Source organism: Pseudorasbora parva, chromosome 2 (assembly GCF_024679245.1).
Source record: "Pseudorasbora parva isolate DD20220531a chromosome 2, ASM2467924v1, whole genome shotgun sequence".
Lineage (NCBI taxonomy): Eukaryota > Metazoa > Chordata > Actinopteri > Cypriniformes > Gobionidae > Pseudorasbora > Pseudorasbora parva.
Window position 1 is genome coordinate 46,392,798 of NC_090173.1, and position 25,829 is coordinate 46,418,626.

Sequence of the window (25,829 nt, forward strand, 5' to 3'; positions counted from 1 at the left end):
TAATACTTATCTTGAAGAAAATAAGCAAGCTGGCATACAGTACAATCTATCTTTTAATTCGAATACATACAAATGTCATTTCCCTCTTTTAGTTTAAGAGATTTAAAGTGCGCATGTGCGTACGTGCTCTAGTACGTAACAACGAGCCTATGATTGATTCTGGAAATAAAGGAAAATAACAGAGAAAAATGAGAATTACTCTGTAGATTCCATATCTGTAATTTATAGCAAAAATCTTAAATTTGATTTCAAACTTAATACTTCCCCATTTGCGTATGACATGTTCCAAGTGCTGCCAAAAATGTACTCGATTAATCACAAAAATGTTCTGTGATTATTCACACTTAAATACACTAACATTTTTATGTTTTTAATGTAATACTTTCACAGTTAATCTCTAAATTAATGTAGCAAAAACATAGACAGCATATTTTAAATAGTTGTAAAGGCATCTTTTTTTATGAATGAATGCCAGTATAACTGATACTAATACTGATGTCTCTATAAAATTGACCCCCCCCCCAGTTTTAAGCATTAATTATAGCCATTCACTATTGCAGTGTAATTGAAAGCTATACTTTTTTTTTTAAAAAACATTTAATAGGCTTAAAAAGCTACTTTTGAATAAAGTAAGCTTAAAGCAATTCTAACATAATCCCATAATAAATGTTTATCAGTGCCCTTACCAGAGATATAGGCTGCTTTTAAGTTATTAAAGGTCCCGTTCTTCGCGATTCCATCTTTCAAATTTTAGTTAGTGTGAAATGTTGCTGTTGGAGCATATATAATACCTTTAAAATTATAAAGCTCAAAGTTCAATGCCAAGCGAGATATTTTATTTAACAGAAGTTCCCTTTCAAAGCCTACAGCGAACGGCCGGTTTGGACTACACCGCTGCACTTCCTTGCAGGAATGACGTCACTAGAACCGTTTGTTGACTAACCCTCCACCCACAAGAGCACGCAAAATAGGGGGCGTTGTCTCGTTGCTCTCTATTCTTGCATTCAGCGCTTGCATCTCCCCGTTATGGTAAGAGGCGGGACCTTTCCGGGCAAAGTGCGCTAAGCTGCTGTCCAATCACAACACGGGAAGCACTGGCCCAATCAGAACTCGTTACGTGTTTCTGAAGGAGGGACTTCATAGAACAAGGAAATCATCAGGCCGTTTTTAGGACAGAGGAAACAGCGCTGTACAGATAAGTAAATTGTGCGAAAAATACTACACGCGAAACATGAACTCATGTTATATTGCACACTGTAAACATAATCAAAGCTTCGAAAAAACGCAAAGAACGGGACCTTTAAACAGTTTGCACTGCATAAATTTGAAATTAAATTTATATTAATCCTTATTAAACCTACAACAGTTGTTTAGTCAAGAGCAGTGAGTAATTTTCTCTTACCTTTGTTCTTTGATTAACATTAATGACAAACAGACCGAACATGGCGCGGATCTGATGCGCTGTCACGCGTCCTATTTTCTCACAACTATTTATGTTTATTTAAGATGTTATTTAACTCAAGACTGCTCTCAGGAGGATACTCCTCAACCAAACGGACATTTTGGCATAATTCTTTGTGTCATTGTTTGTTTAAGGCACTTTCTGTGTGTCGTGGGTGTCGTGTGTGTGTGTGTGTCGTGTGTGTGTAACCGAACATCATATCAGATCATATATTCTAATGCTAGCCTAAGGATGAACACGTTAAAATGGAAAAAAATGGAAATTGCGTTAACATTTACAGCACTAATATACATTATATGTATTTCTTATACGTTTCAGATCTAATTAGAAACTTTCCTGCTTTCCTTAAAAAGTTAAAACCCCCAAAGTAACAGTTGCATGCATGGCCCAGTGTGAAAATGCCGTCTCTACAACACCTGATGCATTCCTGCTTCCCAACCCCCATCCCGACACACATAGCACCTCTATTCCCACTGCCCCTCCCTGCAGTGCCCTTGGCAGTGTTCGAAGCCGTCAAGTCTTTACATAACCGTTCTGGCCTCCGACAAGGTGTTACAGTAACACGTTTCTTCTCGGTGCATGTGAACTCGCTGTCACATGGGGACGGCTTAAGCCGTGTCCCTCCCTCAGGTGTTTGAATTAAGGGCGGAGGAAGCTGTTTGGCTTGTAAACGAGGGCTGGCCATGTAAGCCGACACCTCTGACTGTTGGGCAGAGCCGGACGGAAGCCATTAATATAACCTCAAGGTCTTTCCCTCTCCCTTTCTGCTCTCTGGAGTGAAATGAGGTTACCAGGCTTTATTGTGAGGTTGTTTGACCTCACGTTGATACGTTGATACATATGCAAATATCCATAAACAAAAGCAGTAATATGTTTAAAATATGGAGAAAATGGATTTTTGGTTTAGTATCGTAATGTTGCCACACCTTTGTTTGGTAGTTGTGAGACAAACAATAACTTATTAGATAATCTACAGCTATAATCAGTGGTGCCCCTGTCTTTACAAAGAAAGCACACTGCATAATGGAATCACCGTACATACAAAATCTTGAATGTTGTCTCTGAATCTTGTGTTTAAAAACTGTGGGTGATTTTTCCCTTTTCCCGCAATTTGATGGGAATCTATTGTAACATTTCATGACAATCTCTCTTTAACAATGCAGTCCGTCTACTGTGATAGAAGTGAGTTCATGTGTTTAGGCTATACGTTTAGTGCACTTTACACAGGACGTTTTCTTTTTTTTTCTTTTTTTTTTTTTTTCTTTTTTTTTTTTTAATGTTTGCATGAATTGGAAGTTTAAATACTTCTTTCCCCTATTGTGACATGTATCCGAATGAAACGGTTTCTCTAACAAGAAACAATCTAGGGCAGGACTTGATTGTCCATTGGGAATCGATTGATTGATTGATTGATTGGTCATGTGAGTGAAGGGTTGTCCCGCCCTCGCGCCAGTAAGCTCATCATCAGAGAAGAGATGAGCTGCAAGAGGGAGGGGGAAGTTATTTTGCTTAAAGATTATGAGGCACATTATTTATTTTAAAATATTTACACAGGAGTCTGCAGGTTTTGACAAAACTGAGAACTTATTTAACTGTCTGAATTCTATTATATCATTCTGGCTTTTAAAACTGAGGCATGTTTGTTTATTAACTGAGTTTGTTATAAACCAAGATCACAATTAGGTTTTCACCCAGACGCCAGCAGTTTTGTTTTTTAGTTAACAGTAGTTAATGTAACACTACACTGACACACAACACGTGAAGTGTTTACATGTGTAAACTAGTAATTCAACAGAGACGGATAATATGATCTGTTATGGTAAATGATGAGATAATGTTATGGTGTGTTTCCCCTCATTCTTCTGTGTCATAGTCACGTGTGTTTCGCAAACATAATGCTACACTTGGCTTATTTCCTCATGGCTTCACCTGATAGCGTTTATGGTTCACAGAAACTGTTTAACCTGTCTCTTTTTTTTGGCTTGAGAACACGGTTGTTGTTGTGAAATGTAGATAAGACTTTGAGTTGAATTATTAACAAATCAAAATCTGGGTGCGGCCAGGGATGAAAGCAGGTCAGCAGGTACACGTGAGAGGAAAACTATTCAACGTGCAAGAAAACCTTGTCCCTTTGGCCAGCCGCCATGTAAACAAAGACGCAGAGCTGAAAGATTCATGATTCTGTGGAATTATATTGATAAATGAAATACAAAAAGCACCTTAGGAAAGCTCAGTCACATTTAATTATTTCCTCAAAGTTCTGAGTATTACCCCGAATTTCAGTGTCCAGTGACGCAAACTACTCAACATTGGCAAAAATATATATTCACATATATAGTCATCTGATATACTTGCCAAACACTTTTGCTGATATTGAGGTGGGATATGGGTAGGTTAGGGACACAGGTGTGGTGGTATGGGTTTGAGGGTAAAGTTAGGTATAAGGGAAGTGTAATTATAAATGTAACCGTGTAACAACAGTGTAATTATAAATGCAACTACAGAAGTTACATATGTAATTACATGCGGGTATTTTCAAAAATATAAGTATAATATTAAAACGTGTATGTACACAATAAGTGGATTGTATCAAACTATTAATGAAAATGTTAGTTCATAGTAAGGCCACCTAATTTAAAGTGGGTCCAATTATATTCATTCCTTTAAAAAGTTTTTTTTTTAAATTCCCCAAAACAAGATGAAAATTTTGGTCCCCCAAAATGTTCAAGACATGGTTACGGCCTTAACATTATGTAAGTAATAATATACAACCATTTGATAAAGCTTGTTACTCTAATAATAAAGAAAAGGTATTTAAAGTTTCCTACACTCTGCAATGTCAGACACATAACAGTGATTAACCTTTTGCTTGACTACGTTATCAAACAGCCGACACAGTTACACAAACCATGTTCCTGTTCGCTATTGCAGTTTGCCTTCTAAAAATCAGTATCTTTAGAAACAACGTCAGTGAAGAAAGGCATATTGTTCATCATCATATTGTAATATGCATTAATATGCCAAAAGTATTGGGACACCTCTCCAAATCATTGAATTCAGGTGTTCCAGTAACTTCCATGGCCACAGTTGTATAAGAATAAGCACCTAGGCATGCAGATGCTCTTACGCTCTCGGGAGCTCAGTGAATTCAAGCGAGGTACCGTGATTTAGTGTTGTCAAAAATATCGATATTTCGATATATATCGATACTGGAATATCTGAAACAATACGATTCTCAGTTTTTACAGTATCGATATTAGCTGCGCTCTCCTCTCCGACTGAAAGCGAGCTGACACACACCGGCATATTCTCACTCAGCCCGGTTAACCTCTGAGCACGGCGAACGCGCGTTCTGCTGAACTTTTTCCTCATGACAGTGTGTTAGTGTTAGTGTGTGATCGGTCTGAATTTCGCGCGGGATTGCACATAAATTAATTCTACTAATCCCCGCAGATTTCGTGCTCCACATCTGAAGCGCACACACATAGCCTACCCTAATAAAGCCGCCTCTGACATGATACAAGTGCAAAAATTTGCTTCCTTTTCCAGCATATTATTGGTCAAATACACTCAAAGAATTATCAGTGCACATCTGGAAGAGTATTAACGTAAACACAGTCGCAAACCGTTCAGGAAGAACGAGTAACAGGAACAGTGTTTAAGATCCATGCGTCTGTTAGTCTTAAAGGGACCGCAGTCATTTGTTATTCAAACTACAAAAAGACAAACGATCACACTGCTCTTGACTGATCAACTTGTGTAACTTTAATATTTTCATCTGTACGCTATTGAATTTTTTACAAAGAACATTATCCAATGTTGTTTTAAATGTAATTACTATGCATTTTTTTTAATTCAGTTTCTTATCTGAATGTTAGACCTACCTGAAAAAATAAAGCAGTCTATTTAATTTTTATCTTCTATTCTATTGCATTTATTTGTGCTATTGTTTGTAATCTGTTTATTTGTTCTTATTTTATTATTTTTTACTCGTCTTTTTAAATTCAATTTACCATTCGAAATCAAGCTTTCTTGTGCTGTGTGTAAGCTACTGCAACACAATTACCCCATTGTAAAAAATACATTGAGATGGCAAAAATTTGTGAGATAATTTTAATAGTAATTGATCAATTGATCAATAATTGTTCAAATCAAAATGATGCCCAACCCTAAGGAACATGCTGGCCACATGAATTTTTAGTAAAAAATAACAATGAATAATAAGTTCTGTTGTCATATTAAGCATCTTATCTTATTTATTTATTTATTTTTTTACTGTGGTATCGATTTAGTATCGATATATCGATATTTTAGTCTGATATCGTATCGAAGTCATAATTTTGGTATCGTGACAACACTACCGTGATTGGTTGCCACCTGTGCAATAAGTCCATTCATAAAAATTTCCTCACTACTAAATATTCCACGGTCAACTGTTAGTGGTATTATAACAAAGTGGAAGCAATTGGGTACAACAGCAACTCAGCCATGAAGTGGTAGGCCACGTAAAATCACAGAGCGGGGTCAGCACATGCTGAGGCATACAGTGCGTAGAAGTCGCTAACTTTCTGCAGAGTCAACAGCTACAGACCTCCAAACTTCATGTGGCCTTCAGATTAGCTCAAGAACAGTGTGTAGAGAGCTTCATGGAATGGGTTTCCATGGCCAAGCAGCTGCAGCCAAGCCTTACATCCCCAAGTGCAATGCAAACCCCTTGTTTCCAATGACAGGAACTCTTAAAGGGGGGGGTGAAACACTCAGTTTCAGTCAATCTCATGTCAATCTTGAGTGCCTATAGAGTAGTATTGCATCCTTCATATCTCCAAAAAGTCTTTAGTTTTATTATATTTTAAAGAAATATAGGCTGTACCGAGTCTTTCCTGAAAAAAACGAGCGTCTGGAGGCGTATCGTGTGGGCGGAGCTAAAGAATGACGAGTGCGCACAAAGTGGTGACATCCTCAAGCGTGGAGAAGAAAACGCTACCCTAAATATACCATGGCTATATCAATCAGATTCAACTAATACAGATAATGATCCAGAATCAGATCCGGAGGCAGAAATAAATTGAACAGGAGAAACAGCAACAGCAGGACGTCCGTCTCTGTCACTTGTGTGTGTTTACTCGCAGTTTATGAGGACATGATTCGGTTTATGGACTATTGTATGCGACTAAACAGCACATTTGTTGAACATGATTTAATCGTGGACAGTGGTTCCACGTGATTACACCACATTATCTTAACAACAATGGATGATGTTCAACCAGCTTGAAATATTTGTGTTCATTTAACATGAACAGATAAATTAAATCAGGTTAACATTCTTAATTTTGTCCAAAACTATTACATTTGATTACTCTGAAATGAATATAAAAAACAAAATAAGTAATCCAGTTTAATTAATTATTTTTATTTAGTGAAATGCTATTTTTTACAACATTTAGAAAACCTTTTACATTACAAGATTGTGTACATCCATGGCATGGCCAAAGTAGTTGTTTTTTATTATTAAAACAACTTTAATTGTTAATAGCAGATCCTCAGCCCAAGCACATGCTCTACACTTCACCACAATGGTAACGTCCAAAAACACTAACATAACACAAACTTTTAAATACCAACAAAACATTAAACATTAAAAAGTCTCTCCATTTTCTAATCTTGTTAGAAATGCATAGCATTTATAGCATAAATAGCACTTAATTTAAACGTTTACTCTCCAAATTCAGCCCATTTGCAAAGCATGATGGGAAGTGAAAGTCCTGTTTGTTCGGCTTACTTGATTGAATCATGTTATTTCAAAATAAACACATCAAGTTATATCAAAGAGTAACGGTTTTAAGTCAGTTTAACATGAATCAATTACATTTGAACCAGAAACCTGATATAATGGTGTTAAATCAATATGAATTGCTTAAATAAAGTGAACAGCATCATAAGTTCATTTTTTTTGAGTGTAGCAAGCAAAACGGTTTTGCACGTCAGACTAGTGTAACGTTATACATAGAACAACAATGGAGTAACCGTTAGGCCATCCTTAAAAATATTTTGGTTTGCAGTAACAGTAAAATTTTTTAAAAAAAGGGTCGGTAGGTAGGTCTATATTTTTTTTTTTCAAATTTTAATACAAAAAAAAATGTACATTTTTGGTGATGGTAATTACGTAGGTATGAATTTAAACAAATTGGCATATCGTGACATCACTGACTGGGTCTTCAAGCCGTGCCTTCGGGCGTGTAGGCTAATTGCAGGCTATATAGACAACAAACAAATTGAAATATTTGTCAAAAACATGTTTATTGCATAAATTTCAGGTGCATTCTTTAAGAAAAGGGTCCAACCACCAGCTAGCTGTCATTGACTCAAAGCTGTCAACCCTCCCTTTATTTCCGGGTTTCTCACGTATTTTAGCTCTTTTCCTGCTGTCTTCCCGTTTTAGTATTTTCCCGTGATATGTTTCTTATTTTTATGCTCGATTGTGTTAACTCAGAACACGCAACTATCTGTGTCTCTGAAGTGGCTTGCACTTCTTTCCAGACCAACGCATCTGGTGATATAGACTAGTGCATTTGAATATTAAAAAGCAAAAAGTTGTTTTTATGAATTCAATTAATTAAGTAGCTATAACCAGCTATTCAATCAAGAGCAGTGAGTGAGTCCTTATCTTTTGTTTGACAGACAGCAGTAAAGGCTACTGCCCCTTTAAGACCTAATACAGAGATATGCATCGTCTTTCTCAACTGTATAAAGTTCTCTTAAGGGATATAGACTGTCTGATGGATACTCATCAAGATCGACATGTTGACATACTTTTTGTGTGAGTTTATCCGTTCAAACGCAAGACTTGAAAGAACTCAATATTTGTGCGCTGTGAGACGTGCGCGCGCTGCGCAAAGAGACAGATCTTCTCTCACTGCAGAGCGTTCTCATTCGCGTCTTCTGGCGAATATACTGAGTGATGATGGCGAAAATGACTGGTCATACGGCAGCACTCGCATGCATTGAACACAGTTAACAAATATAGACCGTTTTGCCCATGTTTTCTTTTATTATCGCTGTTGTAGTGCACGTGTATCCATCGACAGAACCATACATAAAGCATTATTTTTCAAGTTACAACCAGTGCCGCCGCTCCCACCACGCGCTGGGGTCGAGCAGAACACACGCTACCCATAGCAACGCGTTATGACAACGACATTTCAGACTGACAGAGACAAGATAAACGGCTTTTCCGCCATTTGTTACTGTTTTGTACACGTTGTTATATTAATTATAATTCAAAATCTGTTTTATTCGCCACAATATAGTAATGATAAATGTTGAGAGCGGCACTTTTGATTCATTTTCAAAAAGGGCAGGGGCTCAAACTAAGCCCTCCCTTCTGCAGTGCACTTGCCCGGTGTGTGTAACGTGTCCATGGTCCTGACTCCTGTCACACGGCGAAATCTCCGACAGGGCTTTAACAGTCTAACGTTACAGTGAATGAGAGTATGAGCCGAGCCGAGCCGAAACGAACGCACGTGCAGGCCATAGTGTGACATCCGTTAACCATAGTGTAAACATAGATGACGTCACGGGTTTTTCTATAAAAGAAAGAACGTAGCCTTCGTTTGCATGGCCCAGGCAATTTATACATTTATAATACTTACTAAAATATAATTCATATTATTTTATTACTGTTGTATTAGTTGTTTGAAAAGTAAAAAAAGAAATTGGTCGGTCTTAAAGCCAATTTACAACCGGCAAGTCGGTCGGACTAAAAGGAAAAAAAAATAAAAAATTGAGTCGGCCCTAAATTGACAGGGTCGGTCGGGTTACGGCAAACAAGAATATTTTTAAGGATGGCCTTAGCGCATTTGAATGACGAAGCATGCTTTGTGAGAACGCTAGGTTTATGTTTAGGTGGTTTTACAATAAACAAACAGACACCTATAGTGGTCAGCTAAACAAATGTATTTAAACCCACACCATAGATCGCATGCTCCATTGATAAATTAACTAACGTTATACACGATCGTGTCGTTTACTGATGTTTACTCATGCTACGATAGCCAACAGCACAGACATTTGAAGCAGTTTCTCACCGGCTGCTTCCAAAGCAGGACCGAACCTTTATCGCTGGGACCGTTCCGTCAAAAACACACTTCTTTGGTGTTGATTTTGTGAAGTCCTGACAGCAGTGACCGTAGAGATCCACTTTTGCGACGCGACTGAAGCGATGTTGTGAAGCTTCTCGTCATTTCTGCGTTCAAATCGGTTCAAATGCAGCGCTGCCTTCCTGGAATGCTGTGCTGAAGCGGTGAAGTCGCTCGACGTCACCCATAGGAATAAAGAGCGCGGCGTGACACAAGTGTTCACGGACGAGTGGAACATTAGTTTTTGAAACTTTGTCTATGTTTAGGATGGGAATCCAAGTCTTTAACAGTGTAAAAAGCTCAGTATGGTGTGGAGGAACTTGACTGGCCTGCACAGAGTCTTTTGGGTGGTCTTTAAAATAGTAATTTAAAACAGAAAAAATGCAGCAATCATAATACATTTTTATAATACATTTCATAAAAGCCCGGGATGCATTGAATATAAAGTTCAAAAGAACAACATTTATTTGAAAAATAAAATCTTAAGTATCAGAGCAAGTTTTGACTGATTACTCGACTAGGACTGTAAAAGTGTTTAGATGATAATCATATTTAATATTTCACTGTAATGTTGCGTGTTGTGTTTGTTACTTAACATTGTTGAGATGTTGGCAAGCCCACAGTACAAATTTTGCACTATACAATTATCTAATTAGTTTTTAATCTTGTGTTTGTTGCTTGGCATCAACGAAGCTATCTTGAATAAAACAAGTGGTGTTGGATGTTGCAATATAAATGCATATGTTTTGAGTCAAATTCTACAGTATGTTTTTAGAGCTTCATTGATTTTAAACAGATGTTACATGCAGATATGGAAGGATTTGGGCTGTTCTAAGAATAGATCCATGTCTAGATAGTTTCTCTCTGGGAATGTACAATCTAATGGTTGTGGTCATTAATTAGAACGATGTTCTCAGAAAATGTTGACAGATGGAACCAGTTCTGTACAAGCAAAACATCTCCGGCTCATGTGGCTCTGCAAAAATGCTTGTTATTTGCCCTTTCACCTATAAAGGAAGTTCCACTTGTTTAGTCTGCTGCCTGAGCCTCTCATCGCTTTCTCTTTATAAGCAGGTGCTGCCCATTTGAATCCTTTTATGCCAAGCTAACGTTTTGCAGTGATTGACCTTTGACCTGTGTGAAATGTCATCCTGTGGATCTTAACATTAACATTAACTCTGTGACAGCTGTAGGATTAATATAAGCCAGTAAAGAATATGATTTATAATACGATCTCTACTGAACAGAAAACACTATCATTCAAAAGTTTGAGTTCAGTAAGGTTTTATTTAAAATAACTGATTTCTATATCAATATATTTTAAATGATCAAAGCGTCAGCATCATTAGTCCTGTCTTCAGTTTCGCAGGATCCTTCAGAAATAATTATATGACTTTTGCATGTATGCCCCAAATGATTCAATGGACTTTCTTTTAAAGCAAAGTTTGAACCCCAGTTTTAGCACAGTGGATATTGAAGGCAAAGTTTAAACCCCAGTTTTAGCACAGTGGATATGGAAGGCAAAGCTTAAACCCCAGTTTTAGCACAGTGGATATGGAAGGCAAAGTTTGAACCCCAGTTTTAGCACAGTGGATATTGAAGGCAAAGTTTAAACCCCAGTTTTAGCACAGTGGATATGGAAGGCAAAGTTTGAACCCCAGTTTTAGCACAGTGGATATGGAAGGCAAAGTTTAAACCCCAGTTTTAGCACAGTGGATATGGAAGGCAAAGTTTAAACCCCAGTTTTAGCACAGTGGATATGGAAGGCAAAGTTTGAACCCCAGTTTTAGCACAGTGGATATGGAAGGCAAAGTTTGAACCCCAGTTTTAGCACAGTGGATATGGAAGGCAAAGTTTAAACCCCAGTTTTAGCACAGTGGATATGGAAGGCAAAGTTTAAACCCCAGTTTTAGCACAGTGGATATGGAAGGCAAAGTTTGAACCCCAGTTTTAGCACAGTGGATATGGAAGGCAAAGTTTGAACCCCAGTTTTAGCACAGTGGATATGGAAGGCAAAGTTTGAACCCCAGTTTTAGCACAGTGGATATGGAAGGCAAAGTTTGAACCCCAGTTTTAGCACAGTGGATATGGAAGGCAAAGTTTAAACCCCAGTTTTAGCACAGTGGATATGGAAGGCAAAGCTTAAACCCCAGTTTTAGCACAGTGGATATGGAAGGCAAAGCTTAAACCCCAGTTTTAGCACAGTGGATATGGAAGGCAAAGTTTGAACCCCAGTTTTAGCACAGTGGATATGGAAGGCAAAGTTTAAACCCCAGTTTTAGCACAGTGGATATGGAAGGCAAAGCTTAAACCCCAGTTTTAGCACAGTGGATATGGAAGGCAAAGCTTAAACCCCAGTTTTAGCACAGTGGATATGGAAGGCAAAGTTTGAACCCCAGTTTTAGCACAGTGGATATGGAAGGCAAAGTTTAAACCCCAGTTTTAGCACAGTGGATATGGAAGGCAAAGCTTAAACCCCAGTTTTAGCACAGTGGATATGGAAGGCAAAGCTTAAACCCCAGTTTTAGCACAGTGGATATGGAAGGCAAAGTTTGAACCCCAGTTTTAGCACAGTGGATATGGAAGGCAAAGTTTAAACCCCAGTTTTAGCACAGTGGATATGGAAGGCAAAGTTTGAACCCCAGTTTTAGCACAGTGGATATGGAAGGCAAAGTTTAAACCCCAGTTTTAGCACAGTGGATATGGAAGGCAAAGTTTAAACCCCAGTTTTAGCACAGTGGATATTGAAGGCAAAGTTTAAACCCCAGTTTTAGCACAGTGGATATGGAAGGCAAAGTTTGAACCCCAGTTTTAGCACAGTGGATATGGAAGGCAAAGTTTAAACCCCAGTTTTAGCACAGTGGATATGGAAGGCAAAGTTTAAACCCCAGTTTTAGCACAGTGGATATTGAAGGCAAAGCTTAAACCCCAGTTTTAGCACAGTGGATATGGAAGGCAAAGTTTGAACCCCAGTTTTAGCACAGTGGATATGGAAGGCAAAGTTTGAACCCCAGTTTTAGCACAGTGGATATGGAAGGCAAAGTTTAAACCCCAGTTTTAGCACAGTGGATATGGAAGGCAAAGTTTAAACCCCAGTTTTAGCACAGTGGATATGGAAGGCAAAGTTTAAACCCCAGTTTTAGCACAGTGGATATGGAAGGCAAAGTTTAAACCCCAGTTTTAGCACAGTGGATATTGAAGGCAAAGTTTAAACCCCAGTTTTAGCACAGTGGATATGGAAGGCAAAGTTTAAACCCCAGTTTTAGCACAGTGGATATGGAAGGCAAAGTTTAAACCCCAGTTTTAGCACAGTGGATATTGAAGGCAAAGTTTAAACCCCAGTTTTAGCACAGTGGATATTGAAGGCAATGTTTAAACCCCAGTTTTAGCACAGTGGATATGGAAGGCAAAGCTTAAACCCCAGTTTTAGCACAGTGGATATGAAAGGCAAAGTTTGAACCCCAGTTTTAGCACAGTGGATATGGAAGGCAAAGCTTAAACCCCAGTTTTAGCACAGTGGATATGGAAGGCAAAGCTTAAACCCCAGTTTTAGCACAGTGGATATTGAAGGCAAAGTTTGAACCCCAGTTTTAGCACAGTGGATATGGAAGGCAAAGTTTAAACCCCAGTTTTAGCACAGTGGATATGGAAGGCAAAGTTTGAACCCCAGTTTTAGCACAGTGGATATGGAAGGCAAAGTTTGAACCCCAGTTTTAGCACAGTGGATATGGAAGGCAAAGTTTAAACCCCAGTTTTAGCACAGTGGATATGGAAGGCAAAGTTTGAACCTCAGTTTTAGCACAGTGGATATGGAAGGCAAAGTTTGAACCCCAGTTTTAGCACAGTGGATATTGAAGGCAAAGTTTGAACCCCAGTTTTAGCACAGTGGATATGGAAGGCAAAGTTTGAACCCCAGTTTTAGCACAGTGGATATGGAAGGCAAAGCTTAAACCCCAGTTTTAGCACAGTGGATATGGAAGGCAAAGTTTAAACCCCAGTTTTAGCACAGTGGATATGGAAGGCAAAGTTTGAACCCCAGTTTTAGCACAGTGGATATGGAAGGCAAAGTTTAAACCCCAGTTTTAGCACAGTGGATATGGAAGGCAAAGTTTGAACCCCAGTTTTAGCACAGTGGATATGGAAGGCAAAGCTTAAACCCCAGTTTTAGCACAGTGGATATTGAAGGCAAAGTTTAAACCCCAGTTTTAGCACAGTGGGTATGGATATTGATCGACAGGCAAATAGGCATCTTAAGTCCATGGTCTTAAGCTTTTCTTTTTTACTAGTCCTTTGTTTTTAGCTGGTCATACGGCGATATGTCATGTCGGGTCTTTCATCACCTGACAACACCTGTCGTGAGTCATAATATCTGGCTAGATCATTAGACAAAAGCTGTTCTTTGGCATGAAGAGTTTTTCATCAAGAGTTGCACAAGCTGGAATGAAAATGTTGCAAACACAAAGCCTACAGTTTCCCTTAGCCTTAACTATTTCCTTAAGCCTTAACTATTTCTTCATGTGCTCTATTGCCAATCCCCCCCCCCCCCCCCCCTTTTTTTTTTTTTTACAAATCTCCACAGGATATGAGTTGGACTCTTAAAAAAATCTGTAAAATGCAGGCAGTGATGAAAGAGACAGAGAGCGTGAGAGAGATGCTCTATCGCCAAGCCTGCGGTGAACATAAGCATAGCTCAGAATCCTCAAACTACCCAAAGGTCTGCATTTGGCCAAATTACTTGCAGTGTTTGCCAATAGGTTTTCCTACAAGGGTCGTCAAACCTGACCAATATATATGCAATACATCTGCTTTATAAAGAAAAATAAAACCCAGATTCCATTCATTGCACATTTCAGCTAGAGGAAAAAAATATGTGGTTTTCCAGTACATACCTTCCCCTTCAGTGCTTCATTTCAGAGTTCTTGCTGTACTGGCCATATGGGCCGTGTGTTTTATGTGGTCTAAATGGTTTCAACTCGCATTAATGCTTCCTACATGTTTAAAATATCAGTTTAAAAAAAAAGAATTATAATAGCTGTAACTGTAAGACAAGCATATGAAGACAGATGTGCGATGAAGACACGAGACTCATAAAGCGAAGGCTGTCTGACATGACCAGCTGGGCCTCTCCTAAAATGCCAGCTTTCACATTCCATCCAGAACACCGGAAAACATCCACCCATCCCTTATCCCTTCTTCCATGTCATGCGCCCTGCGTCTGTTACTTTCTGTCCTTCACTCTTTAAAAAAAAACTGTGATATATATATGTATGTGTGTGTGTGTGTGTGTGTGTTTATATTTGCTATAGTTAATCACCAATGCTCAAAGGGTGTGTGTCTATCTTTTAAAATATACAATATATTGCTGATGTTTTTAAGCATATATTTAGTATTTACACATATATATTTTAGGTTTATTTTAGTGTATATTTTGGGCCATTTCTATCATTTTTTTATCCTAATGTATTCATATTTATTTGTCCCTGATGCATCCAAAACTGTAAATGTATTTTCTTGCCCCTTGATTGAGGTTTTGTGCCATATACATTTGAAGATTTAAACAAAATACATTTGACAATTTTATTTAAGCTGTTCACAATGTTCACAACAAACGCCACCAAATTTTGGCTGTAAATAAATAGTTTTGCTGTATGAGGAGAAAATATTTTAGAGCAAATAAGTGTCAACACTGTGCCGAGCAAGGCAGATGACAAGATAACAAGTGCTTGAGACATTTTCACAGAAAAGCGAGACATGTGCTACGCCTTAAATTGCAGCGAGGCACTGAAGGATTCCTAGAAAAATGATTCAAGTTCACTGGAACAGAACGGAGAAGGGAGGAACGAAAGAAAAGGAGATAGAACACAGAACCAATCAGAATACCCATGTCTGCTGCTCGTTTTGACCACGCCCCTTATTTTGAGCTGCGTTATGACTGGCTGCCCTCTCGTTGCCATGACGAGTGGGTTCACTTGAGGTTCTGCGTTCGCAGAGGAGGTGACGGCCAGAATGGGAGGAGTTGACCTACATTTTGCTCTAGCCTCTGAAATGCCTAGTAGCTTGTGTTGAATAAAAACATTAAACACACCACACTCACACGTACGCTTAAGTATACACAGGCCGTGATCCAGACGACTGTTGGAAAGTCTATTCAGGGCTTTTTAAGTGGGATTTTTTTTTTTTTAACAGAACAGCACACACAGCATATCATTCTGAAGGGTCCTTCAAAGTGACTTACAGGAAGGTGCGCGAACCAACCGCTTTCTGGTCAAAACATGAAACAATCCCATAAGCCTTTTCACAGCAGAATCAAGATTGAGGGTCATTGGTGTTTGCAAAATAAGGAAACTATAAAACTAGGTGGAAACTATAGGAAACTATAAAAAAAATAGGTGAATTGTGCTCGCGTGTACTTGTGTAAATAAACAATATTGCGATATTGTGAAATGTAATTTACCCTTGAAAGCTATAAACAGAGTTTATGATTCCTATTTCCTTAAAATTAAGCGAGTCTGCTTGAAAGATGTTACTCCTTAATTATTTAATAAAGATTTTATACATTCTTAAATATACATGAAATCTTAATAAATTTCTTAATTTAAGTAATTTCTAGTTCAAGACCCAATGGCTGTTTATTGTACAAAAATAAGGGGGAAAAAATCCTTAAAATCAATTTCTATGAAAATCTGAAAATATTGCCATAAACTGCACAAGCCCATATATATATATATATATATATATATATATATATATATATATATATATATATATATATATATATATATATGCACATACAACATACATGCATACAGTGGGTATGGAAAGTATTCAAAATAATCTAAAATTTTCACTTTGTTATAATGCAGCCATTTGCTTAAATCATTTTCAAGTTCATTTTTTTCTCATTAATGTACACACAGCACCCCATATTGACAGAAAACACAGAATTGTTGACAGTTTTGCTGATTAATTAAAAAAGAAAAACTGAAATATCACATGGTCCTAAGTATTCAAACCCTTTGCTGTGACACTCATATATTTAACTCAGGTGCTGTCCATTTCTTCTGATCATCCTTGAGATGGTTCTACACCTTCATTTGAGTCCAGCTGTGTTTGATTATACTGATTGGACTTGATTAGGAAAGCCACACACCTGTCTATATAAGACCTTACAGCTCACAGTGCATGTCAGAGCAAATGAGAATCATGAGGTCAAAGGAACTGCCTGAGGAGCTCAGAGACAGAATTGTGGCAATGCACAGATCTGGCCAAGGTGGAAAAAAAGTTCTGCTGCACTTAAGGTTCCTAAGAACACAGTGGCCTCCATAATCCTTAAGTGGAAGATGTTTGGGACGACCGGAACCCTTCTTAGAGCTGGCCGTCCGGGCAAACTGAGAGAAGAACCCAAAGATCACTGTGGATGAGCTCCAGAGATGCAGTTGGGAGATGGAAGAAAGTTGTAGAAAGTCAACCATCACTGCAGTCCTCCACCAGTCGGGCTTTATGGCAGAGTGGCCCGACTGAAGCCTCTCCTCAGTGGAAGACACATGAAAGTTTGCTAAAAAAATAACACCTGAAGGACTCTAAATGGTGAGCACTTGTCCAACACAGTCCTAACAGTGAAGCATGGTGGTGGCAGCATCATGCTATGGGAGATTGTCAGCTGCAGGGACAAGATGACTGGATGCAATCGAGGGAAAGATGAATGCGGCCAAGTACACGGATATCCTGGATCGAAACCTTCTCCAGAGTGCTCAAGACCTCAGACTGGGCTGAAGGTTCACCTTCCTTCAAGACAATGACCCTAAGCACATGCAGCTAAAATACACAGCTTAAGCCCAATTGAGCATCTCTGGAGAGACCTGAAAATGGCTGTCCACCAACATTTACCATCCAACCTGACAGAACTGGAGAGGATCTTAGAAAGAGGAATAGCAGAGGATCCCCAAATCCAGATGTGAAAAACGTGTTGCATCTTTCCCAAAAAGAATCATGGTCTGAATACTTAGGACCATGTGATATTTCAGTTTTTCTTTTTTAATAAATCTGCAAAAATCAAAACAATTGTGTTTTTCTGTCAATATAGGGTTCTGTGTGTACAATAATGAGATTTTTTTTTAACTTAAATGATTCAACCAAATGCCTGCAATATAACAAAGAGTGAACAATTTAAGGAGGTCTGAATACTTTCTGTACCCACTGTATATAACATTTTGTGCTGGCTTAGCTTTGTAAATATCTCAGAAGGAATTTAATAGGGAAGGAATGCTTCCTTATTAATGAATGTCTGTCTATCTTCACCTCAAATACTCATCCTGTTCTGTGTAGCGCCTGTTGATATTTTAAGAAGTCATCATGACAGGAATGCTCCTTCACCACCTGTTGTTCTGTGTAAGGTGTGTATGTTTCCTCATTCACACAGAACTCTGTCAGAACTCCGTTACGGGTCAGTCCACATGTTCAGATCAAAACTGCAGAACTAGAGAATGTGAGTCAGACTTGTACTACAACAAGTGTAAAGTTATAAAGGCACAGATAAACACAAGTCATTAATCTTGCCGTCCACCATCCACGCTTCCCATGGCTCATGTGGCCCATCTGACCTAATTTCAGGTTACAAATAGGAAAATGAAAACAAAAAGAACTGCTGGAGTGATGTTTCTACAGTGAATGCAAATTCACATGCTGATCTCTGATCCCTTACAAGACATTTTGCATATATAAACACAATCACACACAGTCACACACCACGAGAGGCTTGCATTACTAAAAACTAATCGTGTTGTGCAATCTGTCTGAGCTGCTTTAATTTTATATTTACTGCATTAATTTAACCATGCGATAACAGCAAGGTTTTTTTATCATTAGCTGAGGCATGTTTAATGTAATTAAGACTGCATTTGTTTTACATTTACATTATGCAAATAAAGATTGTCATGAAAAAGGAAACTCATAGCATTTGAAACTGGTCAAGCACAATATCGCTGATCAGGAAAAAAATAAATAAATAAAAATATATGTGTGTTTATGTTGGATGTATTTAATTGCGATTAATCTATTTGACATGACTATTATTTTTATAACATTATACATGCACTGTTGTTCAAATGCAAATATTGAACATTACAGTGTTGTGCATACAAAAATAGGAAAAAGAATGAGAATTAAGTAATTACAATATTATAATATGAAATCAGAATAAGAGCACAATCTGGTATAAAGATAGATAAATAAATATATTTTTTATTTATACCTTATATTAATACATGTTATAATAGTGCAACAGCATCCTCCTATACTCTGGACTTTGACTTTGGAAGTATTTTTCCAAAACATTTTTTAACATTGATAACAATAATGAAGTAAAGAAAGATGTATTTATTGCTTTGCTTTGTTTTGCACGCTTTTTAGGCCTTGAACTAATGTATATTTCTGTAAAACTAACTTAATAAAAAGTAGTGTACGTGATCCACACATTACAGATTATTATGGGAGGAATAAATGGGAAGGTGAAAAACAGAAGGTGGGAGTGTTTTTGGCTTCAGGAAGGAAACAGAGCAGGAAGAGATATAGTCCATGTTTTTGTTTTGAATTATATCCATACTCATAAAAACCTTTCCTATCGCATATTAAACTCATTTCTCTCAAGGCCACATTGCCTTCTTTCTTTGTTATATTCTCTTGTTATTAATGTACCGATACTTGCTTAATGAAAAAAAAAAAAAAAAAAAAACTGTTATTAGTATTTATAGCCCAGTTTCCAGGCAGTTTTTTTTTATTGCCATGTGCATTGTGTTTGCAAACTGACAATAAAATGACTGTTTAATATACAACAAATCACGGACAGGGTCTGTTTCACCAGCTTACCCTGTTTCGTTTTTATCTCACTACTGCTAAAATGAATATTACATAAATCTGCAAGTGCACAAAATATCCAACATTTTGCAAATGTAAAAATAATGTATAGTAAAATATGTATGTAAATAACAGTTCTTTATTGGCATCAATGGTTTCATGAAGAACTTTCTACATTTATAGAACCTTTCCATTGCACAAAAGTTTTTTTATAGTGGAAAGTAAATTCAATTATTTATCGAATATTGTTTAAAATGTTCCTTATATGAATAAAAAAAGGATCTTTTAAGAACCGTTTAATGGAACTTTTTTTCTTCTATGAAAAACCTTTTGGAAGCTTTATTTTTATGTATGTTTTATGCTTTTATGAGGTCTGTTACTGTATCAGACAATGCTAACATATCTACTGGAATATAATAAAATATATCATATATTTCGTCAGAATTTGTTCAATGGATAAAACTGGGCCATAAAAACCTACCAAACATTGACCCCCTTGGTCCCTGTGGGCTCATGACACACATCCAAAGCATATCCTGTACTGATTAAATATAATTGATTGATGATGGGCAATTGTTAGTAACAGAAATTGTAAAATATGATTTTGGGTCACAGATTGTGAAGTAAAGAAGTCAGGTCAACAGTCAAAAGGTAGGGCCGTGTGTGATCTGTGTTCATGATGACATGCTTGTGTTTGTCTGCGTGGGTGGAGGACACACGGCAGCACGTCAAACGCTTTTTTGTCTAAGTTACATAAATTTCAAAAACATATTAACCCCCGAACAACTACCATTTTTCGTTAGATATTTACATATGTATAGTTGTTCTCTTTGAACTCAGGTAAATAATATGGACGTGCATCAGTAAAAATGTGAATATGAATATAGATACTAATGTCAATATGGTAATCGTTCACAACCAATCACTCTTAGAAGAAAAGGTTCTAGAAGTTTAAAGGGTTCCATTCTGTCAGCTGTTTCATATATAGAACCTTTTAGGGTAGTTTTGTTTAAATTTATTTAAATTTAATTATATTTTATTAATTCTAACAGCTTGTAAACAAACTTTATCAGTAAAAATAAATAAATTCTATAAAACATGAAAATATCATGCAAACATTTAAGACATTTATAAAACGTTTTTGGCATAGTGTTCAATGAGTAAATTAAGATTTATGTTTAAAATGTTGTATTTAAAAAAAAAATGTATTCCCTTGATTTATTATTAGTGCCTTATTGTTGTCATTCTGTCTGTGCAGTGGAACTTTTCCTTAATTGTCTTGGTAGAAAAAGAGAAACCTATGCACATAGTTACTGAATACTGTCTAACACTTGATGAATGCTCTGTCAAGTCCTCATCATCAGTGCTCTTTGATACCAGTCTTTTATTTGAAAGCCACATTTTTAGCATCTGTAAACACGCATTCTTCCATCTAAAAAATATATCTAAATCACAAAATATGCTCTCAATGCAAAATGCTGAACAGTTAGTTCATGAGCTCAAGGCTAGATTTTTGTAATGCTCTACTGGGTGGTTGCCCAGCTTGCTTAATAAACAAACTCCAGCTGGTCCAAAATGCAGCAGCTTGAGTTCTTACTAGAACCAGGAAGTATGACCATTTTAGCCTAGTTCTGTCAACACTGCATTGGCTCGCTATTAAACATTGCATATATTTTAAAATATTGGTAATTTATTACAAAGCACTAAATGGTTTAGGTCCCCACTACGTTTTAGTCCTTCACGTCTATTATGATCTCAAAACTCTCAGTTGATGATACCTAAAATATCCAAATCAACTGCTGTTGGTTGATCCTTTTCCTATTTAGCACCTTAACTCTGGAACAATCTTCCCAGCATTGTTTAGGAAGCAGATACTCTTAAATCTAGACTAAAGCTTCTCTTTATTATGGCATACACAACATTATCAATTTCTATTATTCAAATCAGTCAAATGATTGTTAGGCTGCATTAACTAGGTCAGCCGGAACCAGGAACACTTCCTATAACACCCAATGTACCGGTTACATCATAAGAAGAATGGCATCTACACTATTTAGTCTCTTTGTTTATCCTGAGGTTTACTGCAGTCAGCCGGATCCGGGCCGTATCCAGATCAGATGGTGGGCCTATGTCTAGACACGACCACAACACAGCCCTGAAGTGTCAGCAGAGTGTCAACCAGATGTTCCCCTGTGAGGGCCTCCTTCACTTCACTTTACCTCTGCACAGATGAAAATGTTATCAAAATGACCAGAAACAACTTAAAAAACAATGTATTATGCATACCAGACAAGTAATTTGGCAGTCATTTTTTAAAGAGAAAGTATGCATCTGCACACATGTATTCAAACACGCATGCCTATAGACTAAACACGTAATGCTCATTTGCATGCCGTCACCTTTCTTACAGATTCACAGTTTTTTATTTTTCAAGTTCAAGTTTACACCAAGCAGGAATCGTTTCAAAACTATTTCAAAACCCATTTTCAGTTTCGCGTTCTCTAGCCACCAGGCGCTGTTGCCGTGCAGATGACCGTCCGGAACGCATTGAGAGTTTTCTAGTTTGGTTAAAAATGGCATTGTGTGAGTGGCCCCAAAGCAAATATCTACTGATTTCTTTTAAAGGAAATAAATCAGTCAAAAATGTAGCTGGACAATAACTTTTTTCTAAAGTTGATGTATAGCCAAAACAATCTCTCTTCCATTCATTTTCTATGATCACTGTAAAGCTGCTTTGAAACAATCTATATTGTAAAAAGCGCTATCAGAACCGCCTTAATTCTACGTGGCATTGATTCAACAAGGTGCTGAAAGCATTCTTTATAAATGTTGGCCCATATTGATAGGAAAGCATCTTGCAGTTGATGGAGATTTATGGGATGCACATCCAGGGCACGAAGCCTCCCATTCCACCACATCCCAAAGATGCTCTATTGGGTTGAGATCTGGTGACTGTGGGGGCCATTTTAGTACAGTGAACTCAGCCATCAGTGTGCCAAGAAAACATCCCCCACACCATTACACCACCACCGCCAGCCTGCACAGTGGTAACAAGGCATGATGGATCCATGTTCTCATTCTGTTTACGGCAAATTCTGACTCTACCATCTGAATGTCTCAACAGAAATTGAGACTCATCGTATATATATATATATATATATATATATATATATATATATATATATATATATATATATATATATATATATATATATATATATATGTGTGTGTGTGTGTGTGTGTTGTAGTCGAGTCACCATAACTGTATATATATAATATGCATACATACATTTTTTTTGTGTGTAAGCATACTTGCCAATAAATTTCATTTTGTTTTTGATCCTGAGCACTAGGTTCTATATGGACCTTATTTAGACACTCCACTGGTCTGTCTCCTGTTTTTTTTTTCAGAGCATCAAGCTCTGAAGAGCTTAAAGATTTTTTTCTTAAGGACATCCATTTCAAACACAATGCTTATGATAACTTCAGTTAGCTTCTATCATTTTAATATGCACTGATGAATTTGCAAATCAAACTTGCATTTTCACACATTAATCACAATGCATCAAAATAACACTGAACTTTCTTTAGAATAAAAATTAGAGCCACCATTAACCACATGCAAACATGTAAGCCTAATGTTAAAATAAATATTTATGCATTATTAGGAATTGAATAACTAAGTTTATCTACAAAAGTCTATCTTAAAGGGATAGTTCACTTTAAAATGAAAATTGTCATCTTTTACTCACCCTCAAGTTGTTTCAAACCTGTGTGAATTTCTTTCTTCATCTGAACACAAGGGAAGATTTTTTGAAGAATGTCAGTAACAAACAGTTAACTGGAGCCAATGACTTCCATAGAAGTCACAAAATATCTTCCCTTGTGTTCAGCTGAAGAAAGAAATTCACACAGGTTTGAAACAACTTGAGGGTGAGTAAAGGGTGACAGAATTTTCATTTTAAAGTGAACTATCCCTTTAATTACAATGATGAGGATTTTAGTTTAAGGAACACTGAAAATTATTAGGAAAACAGTTTTCACTCAGAAATTGCTTGTGAATTTCACTAATAATTACAAGAAAACGCTAAGTAACACATTCAATTAAAAGTGAAATTGTATAAGTTGAAAGGCTGAAATGGTATTTCTTGTTAAACTTATTCCAATAATCTTTATTAAAAACTTTGAAAAATAATGTTTTTGCATAAAAATGTAGCTGATTAGGTCAGTCTATATACAGTGCATAAATGTGTTTATTTTATGATTTCCAGAGTGAATGCCAAACTCAGCAGACTTGGCTTTCTGTGTAAATAAGCAAGCAACAAAATAAATAGTTTTAGGAAAATGTAGACTATACTTGCAGAGACCTGTCTATGTGGAGGAAAGCTTAAAGTGGGCCAGATTCCAGTGCACAATATTTCCGTTGTGCAATGGCACAAACACATGCAGCAGTGGCCTGATCCGTTGACCTCTCTCGGCAGTTCGAAATAAACCAGGTAACTTGAGATGGCTGTTTTCCCTCAGCTTAACTCAGCTTTCATCTACAGGACAGGCCTGCTTGTCTCTCTATTTTCTGTTTTTCTACCAATACTTTCACTTCATGTCCATCTCTCTCTCTCTCTCTCTCTCTCTCTCTCTCTCTCTCTCTCTCTCTCTCTCTCTCTCTCTCTCTCTCTCTCTCTCTCTCTCTCTCTCTCTCCTCTCTCTCTCATTCCTCCCTCCCTCCCTTCAGCGCTGACCTACTTTTCAACTGACCTGTTTATGCAAGCTTCTATACGCTCCAGTCACAAAAAAGGGGACAAAGGGTAAGCCAAGTCCAGATAGGATTGTGCTACTGTTTCCACTGCTGTTGTTTGGGGAACATTACCTGCTGCCCCACCTCTCTACAGACACTGCGGCAGCCATTGCAATAGTGTTTCTAACCTCACAAAACAGGTTACAACACTGACTTCAATAGCAGAGGTGATTATTTATAGCACTCATGTAGTTATGAGGCTGCTGGCATTGGTTGCATTGGCCTATTTCACGCAGCTCACTTCGGCGGCACATATTTCTTTCACTGCCCATATTAAAAAGCACTGCGATCCTAATTATAACGCAATCTTTTTTTTTGTTTTTTGTGCAATATAGGCTTTCATGAGACGACATACATAATTTACCCATTGTTTGAAAATAGCTACAGTTTGTAGTTTGGAAATAAATGCTACGCATCATTTAATAATAAATATATTTTGCCATGTTACTAACTAAAACATATTTATCAGTATATTAGAATGATTTCTGAAGGACTGTAGTAATGATGCTGAGAATTCAGCTTTGATCATTGGAATAAATTACATTTTTAAAATATATTACTATAGAAAACTGTTATTTTAGTTGTAATATTTTAATATTACTGTTTTTGATCAAATAAATGCATCATTGATGAGCATGAGCGATGACTTCATTTGATTTTTTTTTTTATCTTACCGACCACAATACTTTCAAACTTTTTAGTGTATGTGAAAAGATACATTTTTTTGGCAAAAATAATATCACATTATTATATATATATATTCTGCAACCTTGCCTTGTCTTTCTAGTAAAGGAAACAGACCTTATCTAGGCCTCATCCTCAAAACAAGCCTTCATTGTAATGAGTGTTCTAGTTTTGTTATGTCGTACCGCTTGTTTTTAGTTTCAAACGGGTCACCGTGTTTCTGATCAGACGGTGTGTCTCAGGAGAAATCTAAATCCCCTCAGCCCAATCCCTCATGCTCTCTCTCTCTCTCTTTCTTTCTCTGTCTGTCTGTCTCTCTCTCGCTGCCAGACTCATTATGTCAGCTCTGTGTTTGGGACCAGTCTCTCTGCCTTCACACAGATTGTGTAACAAGTTTCCTTGTTGAAATGTAATGAGAACAAGGGCTTCAGTTTTATTCGAGCACAATGGATTCAAAGAACACAAGTTAACGTGACCTGATTTGATACCTCATTGATACGGGCACTGTATGTTTATTTCATTTAGCTAAAGTAAACCAGGACTCGATTTACTGACGACATTTACACATTTTACATAATATAATCAAACTACTTTTTGATTTTGTTTAAATTATTCTGACCTAATGTGTTTATCACATAGATTTGAATAGGGCAATCTTGTACCATATTGATATAAAAATACCCAGAAAAAAAAGTGAAATTATGTTGAAAATTTGCTATCAACAACATGAAATGCATTAAACTGCCAACTGAGCCAAAGTGATCCTTATTGTTAAGCATAAGTTAAAAAAAAAAACTACTGAGTAGTTTAAGTAGTTTGAGGGAGTTGCAATAAAAGTGGGAACATCTGGTTAGATTTGAAATTGATTTTGCTCACCATGGATTTGGTTTTGGCCCGGCTT

The 25,829-nt window shown here is 37.1% G+C and overlaps 1 long non-coding RNA gene across 1 annotated transcript in view; it reads left to right on the forward strand.

Annotated features, from left to right (window-relative positions):
- Positions 1 to 22,518, forward strand: part of LOC137045576 (uncharacterized) — a 36,173-nt gene extending 13,655 nt beyond the window's left edge. Inside the window, exon 3 of the long non-coding RNA XR_010898813.1 lies at positions 21,526 to 22,518. This is a non-coding gene — a long non-coding RNA (uncharacterized lncRNA). The remainder of the gene's footprint in view (positions 1 to 21,525) is intronic.
- Positions 22,519 to 25,829: the final 3,311 nt, after the last annotated feature.